Here is an 18,922-nt window from a genome sequence, read left to right as displayed (position 1 = left end):
AGGTAGGAATTTTCGGAACAGCCAATAGAATGCGAGCTCAATCTGATTGGCTGATTGGATCAGCCAATCGGATTGAACTTGATTCTGATTGGCTGATTCCATCAGCCAATCAGAAAATTCCTACCTTAATTCCGATTGGCTGATAGAATCCTATCAGCCAATCGGAATTCGAGGGACGCCATCTTGGATGACGTCCCTTAAAGGAACAGTCATTCGTCGTTCAGTCGTCGGTCCGGATGGATGTTCCGCGCTGGAGGTCTTCAGGATCCTGCCGCTTCGCTCCGGATGGAAGAAGATCGAAGATGCCGCTTGGAGAAGATGTTTGCCGGTCCGGATGTCCTCTTCTTGCCGGATAGGAGGAAGACTTTGGAGCCTCTTCTGGACCTCTTCAGCACCGGATTATGGATCGCCAACCCCCGCTTGGGTTGGATGAAGATGTTGGAGCCAGGACGGATCGGTGATACCTGGATGGTGAAGACAAGGTAGGAAGATCTTCAGGGGCTTAGTGTTAGGTTTATTTAAGGGGGGTTTGGGTTAGATTAGGGGTATGTGGGTGGTGGGTTGTAATGTTGGGGGGGGGGTATTGTATTTATTCTTTTACAGGCAAAAGAGCTGAACTTCTTGGGGCATGCCCCGCAAAGGGCCCTGTTCAGGGCTGGTAAGGTAAAAGAGCTTGTAACTTTTTTAATTTAGAATAGGGTAGGGAATTTTTTATTTTGGGGGGCTTTGTTATTTTATTAGGGGGCTTAGAGTAGGTGTAATTAGTTTAAAATTGTTGTAATATTTTTCTTATGTTTGTAAATATTTTTTTATTTTTTGTAACTTAGTTCTTTTTTATTTTTGGTACTTTAGATAGTTTATTTAATTGTATTTATTTGTAGCAATTGTGTTTAATTAATTTATTGATAGTGTAGTGTTAGGTTAATTGTAGGTAATTGTAGGTAGTTTATTTAATTTTTTTATTGATAGTGTAGTGTTAGGTTTAATTATATCTTAGGTTAGGATTTATTTTACAGGTAAATTTGTTATTATTTTAACTAGGTAACTATTAAATATTTCTTAACTATTTAATAGCTATTGTACCTGGTTAAAATAATTACAAAGTTGCCTGTAAAATAAATATTAATCCTAAAATAGCTACAATGTAATTATAATTTATATTGTAGCTATATTAGGATTTATTTTACAGGTAAGTATTTAGCTTTAAATAGGAATAATTTATTTAATAAGAGTTAATTTATTTAGTTAGATGTAAATTATATTTAACTTATGGGGGTGTTAGGGTTAGGGTTAGACTTAGCGTTAGGGGTTAATACATTTATTAGAATAGCGGTGAGCTCCGATCGGAAGATTAGGGGTTAATAATTGAAGTTAGGTGTCGGCGATGTTAGGGAGGGCAGATTAGGGGTTAATACTATTTATGATAGGGTTAGTGAGGTGGATTAGGGGTTAATAACTTTATTATAGTAGCGCTCAGGTCCGCTCGGCAGATTAGGAGTTAATAAGTGTAGGTAGGTGGCGGCGATGTTGGGAGCGGCAGATTAGGGGTTAATAAATATAATATAGGGGTCGGCGATGTTAGGGCAGCAGATTAGGGGTACATAGGGATAACGTAGGTTGCGGCGGTTTACGGAGCGGCAGATTAGGGGTTAAAAAAAATATGCAGGGGTCAGCGATAGCGGGAGCGGCAGATTAGGGGTTAATAAGTGTAAGGTTAGGGGTGTTTAGACTCGGGGTACATGTTAGAGTGTTAGGTGCAGACGTAGGAAGTGTTTCCCCATAGGAAACAATGGGGCTGCGTTAGGAGCTGAACGCTGCTTTTTTTCAGGTGTTTGGTTTTTTTTCAGCTCAAACAGCCCCATTGTTTCCTATGGGAGAATCGTGCACGAGCACGTTTTTGAGGCCGGCCGCGTCCGTAAGCAACTCTGGTATCGAGAGTTGCATTTGCGGTAAAAATGCTCTACGCTCCTTTTTTGGAGCCTAACGCAGCATTTGTTTGAACTCTCGATACCAGAGTTAAATTTATGGTGCGGCCAGAAAAAAGCCCGCGGAGCGTTAACAGCCCTTTTACCGCCAAACTCCAAATCTAGGCCTATATCCGGGTTGTGCTTACCCAGCTGTTTGTTTTAAAACCAGCTTTCTTTTAATTGGCGAGGTGATACCTCCCACCTGTCATTTTCCGCTGTATATGCGCTCAGGACACAGACCCTCTGGGCAGTGGTAAGGAATTGGAGACACCGACCCCTGACCCAGGGAAGAGTATCCTGGACGTGGATCGATGATATTCTGTGATTCATAGTTGTAAGAAGTTATTGTAGAATTCATGGAGAGTGCAACATATGTATACAATATATTCTGGCTTCACTGTGACTTATAGTTAGTTAATAGAAGTAGCTGCAGGATTCATGAGAGGAAAATATAGCAATGTAGGATGTTCAGGCTTCAGAGTAAACTGGTAGAAGATTGACTCATAGATGCTAACTAAGGTTTGTTGCAGGTTCACAGTACATAATATTATATAGAGTTGTATGACAGTAATAAGCAGAGCAGCACAGGTGATAGACAAGTTGCAAGTTTAAGACATTAAATACTGTGTGTGCATATATTGGATAATCACAGGAAAGCTGTTTAACTGAACACATAGATGCAGAGTTCTGAATATATTAAGATATTTGGAGGAGGATATTTCAGCTATGACAACTTGTAGCAGAGAATAGTTATAAAGTTCTGAGTAAGATGCTGTTGTAGTAATTAGAGAGTGATTATAACCAAATGCATACTTGTAATTTAGAATAAAGTTCAGAGTTTGTTAAGTAGCAGTGTACAGGAAACAAAATGGTATTATATGGATACTTGCGATTAGATGATTTTAAGCATAGCTAAAAGGAAAGGCTGTAGCTTGAATATGCTGGTAAAATCCATGCAGGAACAGTCACAGACCTTTGTTATTCTGCAACAAAACTTTAAAGCTAATGCAATGCACATTAGGTCTGAGATGGTTTAAAAGAGGCTGAGGGAATCAGGTGCATGAATGATTAATTAGGCAGGTAAGTTGAATGCAAATACTGCCCAAACCAGCATGATTGTCAGTAGCAGGGAAGGCAGTCTTAAAGGGACAGCGATATCAGGCAGGCATATGTTATACCACCTTCCAAGAAAGATATTAAGTAACATTGTTCAATTAAGCAAATCCGATATATGATATCCCTCATACTATCCCTATTGATGGAAAAAACACCATGGGAGAGCGAACACTGCAGAGCAGGGGCGTGAGGAGGGAGAGAGGAAAAAAAATGGAAAAAAATGGAACAAAAAATAAAAACATGAGAACATACATACAGCTTATCTAAAAACATCAGATCAGAGGACAGTCTATCTGGTGTGACCAACTCATTTTATAACCAGATTGATCATCTAAGGTGCAGATTATAGTACTTAATATTCTTATATTTATGTAAGTGAGATATTTTTTTGTTTAAAGTATTCTTTGGCCTCCTCAGTTTTGGTTAGTGTAATAGAGGCATCACCTTCTTCATTTATAATAAGTCTAGCTTTAACTCCTATATTTATCACTTTGTACAAAATGGTGCCATTGTTTTTCTTTTTGCCGTGGTTTCAACAGAAAAATCCTGGAAAAGTAATATTTTATGTTCCCCTATCAGAAAGTTAATATTTTTCCTATAGATCCTCAGCAAATTAATTTTATCCTGGTAGTTCAAAAATCTGATCATAAAAGGTCCAGCTAATTTATGGCCTGTAGTCTGTAGTTTTGGTAAACCTAATCTGTGCACCCTTTCTACTGCTAAAGGTAAATTCTGTTGTTGAATCCCCAGTGATTGAGGTAAAACTACGGAAGCAAAGTGTAATAAGTCTGAAAATTCTGTGTTTTCTGGAAGACCAATAATTTTTAGTTTATTAAGCCTAGAGCAATTTTCTAAATCATCTATTCTACCTTGCAGCATTTGTCTGTTTCTTCCTTGGGAGCTCACACACACACATTCACAGACTACACACATGCACCCACCCACACATACAGACACATACATGTACAGACACATACACACACACACATTTACAGACTACACACATGCACCCACCCACACATACAGACACATACATGTACAGACACACACATGTACAGACACATACACAAACGCACACACACACACATTCACAGACTACACACATGCACCCACCCACACATACAGACACATACATGTACAGACGCACACACAACAAACGCATACGCATACACACACACACACACACACATATTCACAGACTACACACATGCACCCACCCATACAGACACATACATGTACAGAAACACACACAAACACACACACACATTCACAGACTACACACATCCACCCACACATACAGACACATACATGTACAGACGCACACACACAAATGCATACACACACATTCACAGACTATACACATGCACCCACCCACACATACAGACACATACATGTACACACGCACACACACAAACGCATACACACACACATTCACAGACTACATACATGCACCCACCCATACAGACACATGCATGTACAGACACACACACAAACGCATACACACACACACATTCACAGACTACACACATGCTCCCACCCATACAGACACATACATGTACAGACGCACACACACAAACACATACACACACATTCACAGACTACACACATGCTCCCATCCATACAGACACATACATGTACAGACGCACACACACAAACGCATACACACACACACAGTCACCCACCTATACAGACACATACATGTACAGACGCACACACACAAACACATACACACACACACACATTCACCCACCTATACAGACACATACATGTACAGACGCACACACACACACACATACACACACACACATTCACCCACCTATACAGACACATACATGTACAGATGCACGCACACAAACGCATACACACACACAATCACAGACTACACACATGCACACACACATACAGACACATACATGTACAGATGCACAAACACAAACGCATACACACACATTCACAGACTACACACATGCACACATACATACAGACACATACATGTACAGACGCACAAACACAAACGCATACACACACACATTCACAGACTACACACATGCACACATATACAGACACATACATGTACAGACGCACACACAGAAACGCATACACACACACACAATCACAGACTACACACATGCACACACACATACAGACACATACATGTACAGACGCACACACACAAACGCATACACACACCGTTCCCCTCCATATACCCCTTTCCACCCACCAGACCTCATCCCTACCCTGCCTGCCTGCTTGGTAACAGAGTTAAGGGGAGGTAGAAGAAGCACATTCAGGAGGTGTATAACCTGTGTTTTTCCCCTACTCCCAAAAATAATTATATAAGAAAACTCTGTGGGTTTGCTCCACCCAGGACAACACTGTATGGCGCTGCCCAAAGTCCCCATCACAGAGAGCAAGTGAAATATCTACAGGACACCAGTGGTCTTATACCCTCATCCTTCTCCTCATCTCTAGGGTGCATGTTTCTGAGGTAAACAGCAGACGGCGGGGATCGCCTAGGCACCTGCAGACCGCCAATGACCACGGTACAGTTGTTTTACTCCACAATTGCAAATGGGCAGATTGTGTAGCGCAGAGAGGACTAATTACCCCAAAAATATTCATTAAATTATAAAAAAAACTCACAGCCTATCAAGGAGGGTAAGTGACATCTCTGAGTAACCAAACTAAAGCCCCCAAAACCCCACACAAATCTAACAGAATATAAATGTCATTATTCATTTAAATAATTATCAACTACATTTTTTAAATAATATATAAGATGAAAAAAATAAAACATATTTTTGCAACACAGAACAATAGTGTCAGTTAAATAACTGGGGAATAACCTATGGTGTCCACACTGCGCATGCGTAAAACATTGTGTGTGCGAAAAAAAAAACTTATTTACGCGGCAATGCTGATTGGACAAAACATAAAATAACCAAATTACTAGCAAGCGGTGGACGGAGCTTGCAGACATTTTAGATTGCTGCAGTAGAAAAAAACGATTTAAGCAACTTAGAGCAGCTGCAGAAGAATGGAACAAGTGCAGGAGAAATGATTTAAGAGTTAGCTCAGGTATGTACACATTATTGTGGGATGCAGACTGTCTCTTAAGAGATAAACTTCCTATTACGTCTTATGTACCCTAGCAAGAAATAAACCAATAACACACAGCAACAGGTTTTGGGCTAAAGACCGGTCACGTTTATTTATACAAAATAAACCTCTTAAATTTGGCTATTTAAATATGCCAACTTAGGCAACTTATTAATAATAATCACAAAGAACTGTATAAAGTTCTTAATCAAAAATTGGTGGCGGCAATGAACTAGCTAGTTTAACCCCTACTAAAAGACGGCCAGGGACCTACACAGTGTTTGCAGCGCGGCACGGATTCCGCACACTCAAATGGCAGAGAGAGAGCTGTAAGCTGGTAGAGTTATTTGGCCTATGATTCGTAGGGGGGAGTAACCCCTAGGTCAGCACCTAGCTGGCGTCGCCTCCCCCATCATAGGGCATCACTCTTCTCTCTCCCTGCCCGCTCTCTGGTCCCTGACCGACCGCCACAAGAGTCAGCCACCTCTTGCCGCCATATAACTGACTAACTCACATAACAAAAAACCTCTTTTTTTTTTTTTTTAACATTTTTCTTATTTTATTTTTTTTTAAACTACAGCATGCAGAGATTTTTGAATATCCCCGAGGAAAATGTCCAATCCCACATCCGCAAGATGGATGCCATCAGGGCGATAGAGAGCCTTATTGTCAGCCGTCAACGTATCGTGCCTTATGGCAAAACCGCTCTCCCTATCTCCCTGTTCATCTTCTTCCTAACATTGTATGCTGCCCTCTGAGTAACAATGTACCTCCAATGCAGTCGTGCAACTATGTTGGACCACCCAATCTTTACATCTTTGAGCAATGCGCACACCCATCGTATGTCCGAAGCCATTCTCCTAATGAGGTCCAAGACTGGGACGGACCCCATGTCATTCCCCCTAGGTGCAACACGATAATGTGAGGTTGCCCCCACCTCCTATGAGCATCCTGATGCAGGGCAGGCAACTCATCCCATGTTAAACCCCTGCGTCCCAGCCACCAAATGTTAGCCCTGGATGAGGGGAATCCCAACTGCTGCCTGTCCGGCAGATCCAGTGCCCTGATGGCTGCCCAATGTACAAAAGAGTGCCCCACAATCCACACACACATGCTAACCCCTTGAAACAGATAAGTTCACAAACCCCCCAACGCCACACCAACGTGAGCCCTGTGACTTCCCTTTTTGTGTGGGTATAACCCTATTGAAGCGTGTCTTCCACTGGTCGGATGTACAATTTAAATCTACCTGATTTCCACCGCCCCAGCCTCTTGATATCCGCCTCGGAGGCTCCACTGCTAGCTGCACTCATCGCTGCCCCAATCCTGAAGGAATGGGACGCAATTCTGGCAGGGTCAAGACCCGCCACCACCACTGCCCTATCGTGCACCTTTTTAAACTGGAAAATCGACAGAGACGAGCCATCCTTATGCACGAATAACTGCTGAGAGCCCTGCGGTCTCATGTGACAATATTCCTTGAAGCTCCTAACCGGGCAACCTTCTGGAAATTCATGCTTATGCAGCGGGAGCCAAGCCCCCTTTCCCTCTGGGTCTGTTTTCGACCTGGGGACTAGCAGCAACAGCCCACTGTCAGCATGCCACACATTTTCCCTTTTGATGCCAATATCCACGCCCGCCCTGGGTAAACGCTCCTGCCAGTGCAAACGCAAACGCCGCCCTAAATAGCAAAGTCTTGTACCTTGAAGAGCACACTGACTGCAGTGCCCCCACCAGCTCCCATAATCTTAAAGGGGTGATGGGCTCCCTACAGTCCCTGTTGGGGGGGGAACAGATGCCCCCACCCTTTCAAGACCTGCCTCACCAAAAACACTCCCACGTGGTCAGGCATCCCAAATGTTTTGTGAAAGAACGAGATAGCAGACAACCTTGCGCTCCCAATCTAGATACCCCTTGTCTACACAAGCTAGCCAACCACTCCAGCACATGTACCTGTGTAGCCAATTGCACCTGGAACCCCTGTTGTCTGGCAAAGCAGACCCAAGCCTTCCAGTGGATTTCATAGGTGCTCTATGTCTTTGGCGCCAAAGAAGCCCTCACTAGGAGGATGATACTTTCCCAGCCCCCGCCATCTGCCAAAGAAAAGAAGGGCAAGATAAGCCATTTTTCCCAGCCCTTGGTGCAACCCTCCTAAACTGCTCCCAGTTGAACCTAGATAGCGCATCCGCCACCACATTTTTCACCCCAGGCACATGTCGAGCTGCAAAACTAACGTTCAACTGTAAGCAGCGCAACACTAGGTGCCTCAAGTACGTGACCACCATCGGGGACGAAGCCGACAAGCGGTTTATAGCATAAACCACGCTCATGTTGTCCGACCAGAAAATAACCGACCTATTAGCCAATTTCTGCCCCATAGCTCTAATGCCACTATGATTGGGAAAAGATCTAATAAGGTCAGGTTCTTAGTCAGACCTTCCCTAACCCAATCATCCGGCCAAGGAGTGGCGCTCCATTCACCGTTCAAATAAGCACTATACCCAAAAACCCCTGCTGCATCTGTAAATAGGTGCAGCATTTGGTTAGAAATAGGACCATTCCTCCATATGCAGACACCATTGAAGTTCCTCAAAAATTGTTCCCAAACCTTGAGATCTTCCTTCATCTCAAACACCCTGATCCTAGCTCTATGCCCCCTAGGACCCTGCAACTGACTCTCCAGCCGTCTATTAAAGATTCTACCCATCGGTATCGCCCGGCCCGCAAAGTTCAGCAACCCCAGCAGGGACTGTAGTTCCATGATGGAAATAAAGTCAGCTCCAGCCACAGACAAAACCACCTGCAACAGACGGTCGACCTTGTCCTTAGGAAGCCTGCACTCTGCTGCCCGAGTATCTATCTCAATCCCCAGGAAAGTCAGGCAGGTACAGGGGCCCTGCGTCTTGTCATGCGCCAAAGGAACCCCAAATCTACCCATCATATCCTGCATGGTCACCATCAAGCGAGCACATTCATCAGAATCAGCCTTTCCCACCAGTAGAAAGTCGCCCAGATAGTGGGCCATGGCCCCACCACCAGACGCCCTTTGCACAACCCAGTGTAAAAAGGAACTGAAACTTTTAAAGAGCGCGCATGACAGCGAGCATCCCATGGGAAGACATTTGTCCACATAGAATGCCCACTCCATCTTCATGCCCATGAGCCTGAATGTGGATGGGTGCAGGGGCAATAGCTGAAATGCAGACTATATGTCCAGTTTCGCCATCAGCGCCCCCTCCCTTTGCCTCTGACGATCACCAACGCATCATCAAAGGACTGGTAATGTACTGAGCTCATCACCAGATCAATGGCGTCATTCACTAAGGCCCCCTTCAGAAAGGACAGGTGGTGTATAAGTCTAAACTTGCCATATCCTTCTTAGGTACAACCCCCAATGGGGATACCACCAGATCGAGCAGAGGATGCTCCCAAAATGGGCCAGCTACCCTGCCCAAAGCCACTTCCTTGGCCAGTTTTTCCCGCACTACCCCCGGATATTCATATGCGGATTTAAGGTTACGGTGAACCATGGAACCCACCACGCACCCACCCACGGGAATTCTAAACCCCTCCGTCAACCCCACTCTGAGCAGTTGAGCCGCCTCAGCGTCGGGGTAGTTTGCAGCCATGGTCCCATGGCTACCGAATTAAGGGGCATTGGAGCCCTTGTTACCAGGGCCCCCTTTTGAGACTGGCTTGTCCGTGCCAGGCTCCCTTCTCCATCTACATTCCACCCCGGGGTGTGGGCCGCTACAGAACTTGCAGATATAACGAAAGGAGCAGCTACCCCCCCGTCACATTGCTTGTCCTGGAATTTCCAGCACTCCCTACTCCGTTTTTTTTTGCCGCGGGGTGGACGGCTGGTTCCTTGGCATACGGAGGATGGGCTGCTTGCTGCGCCCTCCAGCCCCAATTTGGACCACAGGTAGAGATCCTGAGTCCCAAAATATAGGAGAGGGTTCCCCACCATCTTCCTACGAAAGGCCATGTCATACTCACACCATGTGTCTTCCTTGAATCTTGAGTGAATATCATAAATGGTATCCTCATACTTAAAAAGATTGTGATCTTGTGACTGCCACTTGTCCACATAACAAGTTGCCAGCACATGAAAGCAGCACTGCCACTCCTCATATGTTTCAGGTCTCTGCACTTTCTTAGGACCGGTACCATCCGCTGCCCTTTCCCTGGCCCTACATGGTTCCGGTGAGAGTTCGAAGATGTTGACATAGCGTCTATCCTGAATCTTCTTCACAACTTTAGCTTTCAGGTGTCCGTACAGGGAGTGCACTAAACATGGGTAAGTGTTCCCATGCAAAGCTACCTTCCTTGACACCGCCACGGTCCCCACTCCCGTGCAAGCTACACTAAAGTCCTGCCCTAACGGTACTACCTCTGTACCTGCTGACGCAGCAACCTTACCATTGACCTGTGCTGCAACTAGCTTTTTAATCATTTTAAACATCTCCTTCTGGCCTTTCCCTACCAAGCCCAAATCACCCTCACTCTCTGAGCCTGACTCGCTAGTAGATGCATCCTGCTCTATGTGTGGTGCTGTGCGTAGTACGTACTCACCGCTGGGGGCCAATGGCGGAGCAGCTCCTGCTGTCGGCTGCTGTACTGTGAAGACCGTCAAGGTGGGCGGTGCTGGTGCCGATGTTGTCGTATCCTGCCTGGATGTTGAGGCCATTTTGCTGGCAGCTGGCTCTCTTGTGACTCCCTGTGAAAATAAATGAGAATGGGGAGAACTCTGCTCAGCTGAACGGACCCCTGATGGGGCTCCAGTCGACCTCCCCTGCTCTCCCACCACACACATGCCCAGAGCCACAGCCACTGCCCTGCGGATCACATCTTCACTCACAAAACTGGCCCTGGCCCTGCATAATCACGTTCTCAGGCACACCAACAGCAGGCCCTTGTGCCCAAACATACACTGAATCAGCCATCCTATTACCAGAACTGCATGCCCCCACAGATGTTTCCATAACAGATATGCCCTCTTGTTCCTGCACATTTACGTTCATGCGGTTGCCCCTCCCATTATTGCCCACATGCGTCACATTATCCCTGTATGAAGCCCTCCTCCTACCCCCTGGAGTCTTACATGATTCCTTCCTTCCTTGCCCTCTCCCTCTCACACCCCTCCCATCAGGAGCCCGGTCACCTGTGTAGAGTCTCCCCGACTTACCAGGGATGACTCTCTGTGGGGACCGGCTCCTGCTCTGTGACCTGCTGCGAGTGACTCCGCCACACTCCTCCCCCCGGATGAGTCATCAGGGGAGGAAGTGCGTGCACAGAGACTGGAAGGGGTAGGGCTTAACGTTGGTGTAGGCCTGAGCTGCTGGAGGACAACAGGCCCACACCCTCACTGCCAACGGCTCCAGATGCACCCGAACTGGCCAGGCACACCAGGGACAAGGTCCCCATGAATGCCTGAGCCAGAACAAGCACCGGCCGGATGGCTGGCGGGGGTAAGGCCTGCAGCTGCTGCCCTGATGTGTCCTCTGCAGCAGCTGCAGTAGATGGCGGCCCGGCATGTGGAGCATGGGGGGCTAAATTTTGTAAGGAGGGCTGGGGTGCCCTAGAAAGGCTGGGGGCATGCTGAGAACCGGTAGTGGGCACCAGGGCAGCATGGTCCCCAGCCACATGGTTAGTGAGCGTAGCAGGGGAGACCTGGAGGACCCCTAGATCACCTTGGGCATGGCCTATAGCAAAGTCCATCAGAGGTGACTGGGGTCCAGGGCTTGCTTGCAGGTCCTGGAGGCCCAATCCCCTCCTCATTGCACTCCTAGTCACAAGCAGGGCGGCTACCCGGGGCCTGGCTGGGGGAGTAGGGGCTACCACATCTTCAGTTCCTGATGCTCTGCTTCCTCTTGCAGATCCCTGCATGCCTGGCACCTCCTGCATGACCTCACAATACCACCTAGGTGGCACAGACTTTCTCCTAGATCTCCGGATCACTGGATCATGAACACACAGGAAACCTCCTTTGAAGTCTGGAGCCAGGAACAAAGAGGGCCAGATCCACTGCAGCCAGGACCTATAAAGGTAAGCAGAAACACCCGCCCCTACACTTGCAACAATGTAACTGCCTAGTACCCTCCAGACTTTAACACAGTTATCCCTTAATTTTGTTACAGCCCCACTAGAGGGCCCTCCACTTCCATTAACATTTCTGCTCTGTCTGAATCATTAAAGTGAAGGTAAAGTTAGCCTAATCTCTATAAACTATAGCATTATGTGTGCAAATTAAATATAAGTTTCATTCATCATTTTTTATATTTTTGATTAAAAATACAGTTATTACCTTTCTAAACTTCGTTACACGCGTTCCCTAAATTCAGCCAGAAAAAAAAAAAAAACCATCACAGTAGGTCACGTTTTTTTTTGGCAAATTGATATTCTGGCCGTTAGGCGGCCGTCAGCCGACGTCATCCGCACATTGAGAACAATGCACGCTCCCGTTTCACACTTGAAGCAGGCTCGCCTAGGGTTGCCACCCGTCTCTTAAAATACAGAACACTTATAAGTTACACATGCTGCAGGGTGTGCAGGGAGGAATATTAATAGTGCTGTCCAGAAACACAATACATGTTCCTTCCTGCACACCCTGCAGCATGTGTAACTCATAAGTCTCCAGGAAAACATGGCTGAGGTGGCAACCCTAGGCTCGCAGATTATCGCATGCGCAGTGGAAAGAACAAACTCGAGGAGCGCATAACCCACTAGAGTAACGCATGCGCAACCTAATTTCTTAATCGTGAATGCGCATATGAGAGATGTGGAGAGCGGTCCTACCCGCTCTCCACTTCTCTCATATGCTCGTTCACAACTTTAACACGGAAGAAGGGCTTGGGAGGAGTTAGGTACCAAAACGGTAGGGAATTTAAAATTAAAAAAAAGCACAGCTCTCTGCTACAGTGCTAGTGAAGGGTTAAAACAAAGTGCAGCTCTTCTCAGTGCTAGTGAAAGTGCTAATATATATTGTGTAGCTTTATGTATATAGTGTAGCTGTAATGCACTAGTAGAGGATATGACAGTGACAATGTGCTCAGTGCTAGTGAAAGTGCTAATATATATTGTGTAGCTTTATGTATATAGTGTAGCTGTAATGCACTAGTAGAGGATATGACAGTGACAATGTGCTCAGTGCTAGTGAAAGTGCTAATATATATTGTGTAGCTTTATGTATATAGTGCATCTGTAATGTACTAGTAGAGGATATGACAGTGACAATGTGCTCAGTGCTAGTGAAAGTGCTAATATATATTGTGTAGCTTTATGTATATAGTGTAGCTGTAATGCACTAGTAGAGGATATGACAGTGACAATGTGCTCAGTGCTAGTGAAAGTGCTAATATATATTGTGTAGCTTTATGTATATAGTGTAGCTGTAATGCACTAGTAGAGGATATGACAGTGACAATGGGCTCAGTTACTAATTTAATGAATTTGCAGCATTTAAACAATGTTAAAAAGCAACCAATTTGTATTTGAAATGATTGCATTTTTTATTTTGTCTGATTGGCTGCTGATTAACATGTGACTTCTCTGCATGTATTCTGGGAGATGTAGTTCAGTATTGAACTGAGCTTTGTTCCCCTCCCATTTACTTCCTGTGCAGCTGCTGCTGGGTGAGTGAGTCAAGCTGTGTGTATTGTGTGATAAAACGTTTTAGTTACTTTCTTCTTAAATAGTTTATAATTGTTATAAATGTTGTTGTTATGTTAATGCTTGTTATTCACTTGCTTGTGCCAGGCAATGGGAAGTAAGTGCTGTTTAACTTACAGTTTGTAGCTCTCTGTGCTAGTGAAGGTTTAATACACACTGTGCAGCTCTCTGTGCTAGTGAAGGGTTAATACACACTGTGCAGCTCTCTGTGCTAGTGAAGGGTTAATACACACTGTGCAGCTCTCTGTGCTAGTGAAGGGTTAATACACACTGTGCTGCTCTCTGTGCTAGTGAAGAGTTAATACACACTGTGCAGCTCTCTGTGCTAGTGAAGGGTTAATACACACTGTGCTGCTCTCTGTGCTAGTGAAGGGTTAATACACACTGTGCTGCTCTCTGTGCCAGTGAAGGGTTAATACACACTGTGCCAGTGAAGGGTTAATACACACTGTGCCGCTCTCTGTGCCAGTGAAGGGTTAATACACACTGTGCTGCTCTCTGTGCCAGTGAAGGGTTAATACACACTCTGCTGCTCTCTGTGCCAATGAAGGGTTAATACACACTGTGTGCTGCTTTCTGTGCCAGTGAAGGGTTAATACACACTGTGCTGCTCTCTGTGCCAGTGAAGGGTTAATACACACTGTGCTGCTCTCTGTGCCAGTGAAGGGTTAATACACACACTGCCGCTCTCTGTGCCAGTGAAGGGTTAATACACACTGTGCCAGTGAAGGGTTAATACACACTGTGCTGCTCTCTGTGCCAGTGAAGGGTTAATACACACTGTGCTGCTCTCTGCGCCAGTGAAGGGTTAATACACACTGTGCTGCTCTCTGTGCCAGTGAAGGGTTAATACACACTGTGCTGCTCTCTGTGCCAGTGAAGGGTTAATACACACTGTGCCAGTGAAGGGTTAATACACACAGTGCCCCTCTCTGTGCTAGTGAAGGGTTAATACACACTGTGCCAGTGAAGGGTTAATACACACTGTGCTGCTCTCTGTGCCAGTGAAGGGTTAATACACACTGTGCTGCTTTCTGTGCCAGTTAAGGGTTAATACACACTGTGCCGCTTTCTGTGCCAGTGAAGGGTTAATACACACTGTGCCGCTCTCTGTGCCAGTGAAGGGTTAATACACACTGTGCCGCTCTCTGTGCCAGTGAAGGGTTAATACACACTGTGCCAGTGAAGGGTTAATACACACTGTGCTGCTCTCTGTGCCAGTGAAGGGTTAATACAAACTGTACTGCTCTCTGTGCTAGTGAAGGGTTAATACACACTGTGCTGCTCTCTGTGCCAGTGAAGGGTTAATACACACTGTGCTGCTCTCTGTGCCAGTGAAGGGTTAATACAAACTGTACTGCTCTCTGTGCTAGTGAAGGGTTAATACACACTGTGCTGTTCTCTGTGCCAGTGAAGGGTTAATACACACTGTGCCGCTCTCTGTGCCAGTGAAGGGTTAATACACACTGTGCCAGTGAAGGGTTAATACACACTGTGCCAGTGAAGGGTTAATACACACTGTGCCAGTGAAGGGTTAATACACACTGTGCTGCTCTCTGTGCCAGTGAAGGGTTAATACACACTGTGCTGCTCTCTGTGCCAGTGAAGGGTTAATACACACTGTGCTGCTCTCTGTGCCAGTGAAGGGTTAATACACACTGTGCTGCTCTCTGTGCCAGTGAAGGGTTAATACACACTGTGCTGCTCTCTGTGCCAGTGAAGGGTTAATACACACTGTGCTGCTCTCTGTGCCAGTGAAGGGTTAATACACACTGTGCTGCTCTCTGTGCCAGTGAAGGGTTAATACACACTGTGCTGCTCTCTGTGCCAGTGAAGGGTTAATACAGACTGTGCTGCTCTCTGTGCCAGTGAAGGGTTAATACACACTGTGCAGCTCTCTGTGCCAGTGAAGGGTTAATACACACAGAAGCACAACTGTAGCACAAGTTATGTTTATGAGTTAGTCATTTACAGCAGCTACACACAGGGCAGGGGAATAAGATAAAACGTTATATAAATCAGTATTAGACACTGAGTATCATGTAATGTGTATAATGTGCAGCTCACGCGTCATCACACAGGTGTAGTTTATTCATTTGTAAAGCAGACAACAGCTAAAGTGTTATATTATAAATAAATATATGTGTAGATATGAATGTATGGGAATGATTAGCTGCATTATGGTCAGATTTGCCAGTGATGGGCCCTAACTCACAGGGGCCGCAGGTCAGTATTTAGGATCTTTATGGGCTACATATAAAGACAAATAATAATATAAGTAGTAAGAGTATGGAGGTTATGTCAAACACCTTTTTGGCAGGTACCACGCCCCTTTTTCACACCTTTGACAGGTTGACACGCCCCTTTCTCCTCCCTTAATCCCGCCCCTTTTTAATATCAATTTGATATAAAATTGATATAAAAAGGTGATTTCGATATAAAATTGATATAAAATGGATATAAAATTGATATAAAAAAAGTGATTTTATATTAAATTGATATAAAATGGATATAAAATTGATATAAAAAAGGTGATTTTGATATAAAATTGATATAAAAAAAAGTGATTTTATATAAAATTGATATAAAAAAAAGTGATTTTATATTAAATTGATATAAAAAAGGTGATTTTGATATAAAATTGATATAAAAAAAGTGATTTTATATTAAATTGATATAAAATTGATATAAAAAAAGGTGATTTTGATATAAAATTGATATTAAAAAAGTGTTTTTTAATATCAACTGGATATCCAATTGATATGCATATTTATTAGGATTAAAAGGTTGTAAGAAGTGTATTATTGATATTTTGATTTATAAAAGATACATGTTATTTAATTCTAAAAGTTGTAAATTACACTTTGATATTGTATTCTATTAAGCTTAAGTTTCTCTATAATGTTCAACAGATTTAATAAGACATGTCAGGACTTGTTTTATTGTTGATATTTTGATTTAAAAAGATAAATGGTATTTAATTCTAAAAGTTGTAAATTACACTTTGATATTGTATTCTATTAAAATATTAGGAGTTTTTAAAAAGGGGGATAAAAGTATAATTTTGATAATGTTTGTTAACATTTGTTATAGGATTTCTGTGAAACAAATCATTTAATTCAGCACTGCACATATCTTCTCTGTCTTCATGCCAGCATATTGTATGAACTGAATGCACAGTGCTCTGACACTTTTATGTTATTAAAATGCTGACTTATCTAATACGTTATTTGTTAAATGATGACTAAGTATTTTGTTAAAAAATCATCATATTACTTTCAGATGTCATTTGAATTAACAAGCTATTTTAAAATACTGATACACATAATTTCTGTACGACTAAGCATATCACATGTATCTAAACTAAAGCAAACTGTCAAGGTTAGCCCAATGCAAATGACAAATCTCATACCTTTACCCTAAATATCTATAGCAAGATAATTTCATTAAAAATGTTATAAAATCTAGATGAGTAAAATACTATCAACAGATTGTTTATATGTACAGAGTTCATACAAGTTTAAACCATTGATCACAAAATAAACATTCAGAAACATAAGTTTGCATAACCGTAAAGCGACCTTCAACTACACAAGATTAGCGCGTTATCTGTTTTTAAAAAAACTTAAACTCTTACCTAATTTTATGTAACATGGTAAATAAAATCTTATAAATGTACATTTACTGATATTGTGTTTAATATCAAATTCATATCAGAATCCTTATACAACCTATACTTGGTTACACGTTAACTTTGTGGGTGTGAAACTTAAAATTTGGCCTTCTGGCTCATACAGTTTTAAAGTACAAGTGACTCAAAGTATAATGGGGCAGTTTCACCACGATGTTGCTTATCAACAACAGTATCCAACGGTAAGCTATGTTATTTTTTTATTTATATTTATAAAAATGTTTAAAAAACAGCTTTTTTTATTGAAATGTGTATATTAATTATGATTTAACAGTGAAATATTTCCTAACTTTATTAGGCTAACAACATGCAACAGAAGCAAATTCTCAATTATCTTTTTAAATTAACTTTATACCCACAAAACAAAAATAAACATTTATACATCACAAATACAAATAAGCATAATGCAAACATCTTAATAAAATGATTAACTCACAATATTATTTTATTTTGAACTCACATATCTGTACACAGCTGATGAAGCAATTTAAAACAAATACAGATACACAAATACAATATTTTTTAAAACATTGCATGTGCTCGTGAACGTGAAGTTATCTGGGAGCAGGCACTGATTGGCTAGACTGCAAGTCTGTCAAAATAACTGAAAAAAGGGGCAGTTTGCAGAGGCTTAGATACAAGATAATCACAGAGGTTAAAAGTATATTATTATAACTGTGTTGGTTATGCAAAACTGGGAAATGGGTAATAAAGGGATTATCTATCTTTTAAAACAATAAAAATTCTGGTGTAGACTGTCCCTTTAATAAAAAAATAAATACATCTCTTATAGAAATATTTTTTTTCTATCTTATTTTAAAAACCTCTATTTTTACCACCCCTGCTTGGATGACAATATGTGTACCAACAAACTCTTTTATACTTTTTATTGTAAAGTGTTACACTAAGTAATTAAGCTTAACTTATATTAATGAAACTAATGTTACCATCAGTTTACACTGTTTACAACAGCAGTGTGTTCTCATTGTGACCACTTAATATAGCTAGTGATTTTTAACCTCTCATACTAATAATATATCACTTAATGCACTTGTTGGCTATATCACATGAGTATTTTCATCTTGTTTACTAAGGACAAACTGCATTTGTATATTAGGTATGGTGTATATGAGCATATTTATATTAGGTATGGTGTATATGAGCATATTTATATTAGGTATGGTGTATATGAGCATATTTATATTAAGTATGGTATATATGAGCATATTTATATTAGGTATGGTGTATATGAGCATATTTATATTAGGTATGGTGTATATGAGCATATTTATATTAGGTATGGTGTATATGAGCATATGTATATTAGGTATGGTGTATATGAGCATATGTATATTAGGTATGGTGTATATGAGCATAT

This window comes from Bombina bombina, chromosome 5, assembly GCF_027579735.1.
Source record: "Bombina bombina isolate aBomBom1 chromosome 5, aBomBom1.pri, whole genome shotgun sequence".
In the NCBI taxonomy this organism is placed as follows: domain Eukaryota; kingdom Metazoa; phylum Chordata; class Amphibia; order Anura; family Bombinatoridae; genus Bombina; species Bombina bombina.
Note: the sequence above shows the minus strand (reverse complement) of the source record.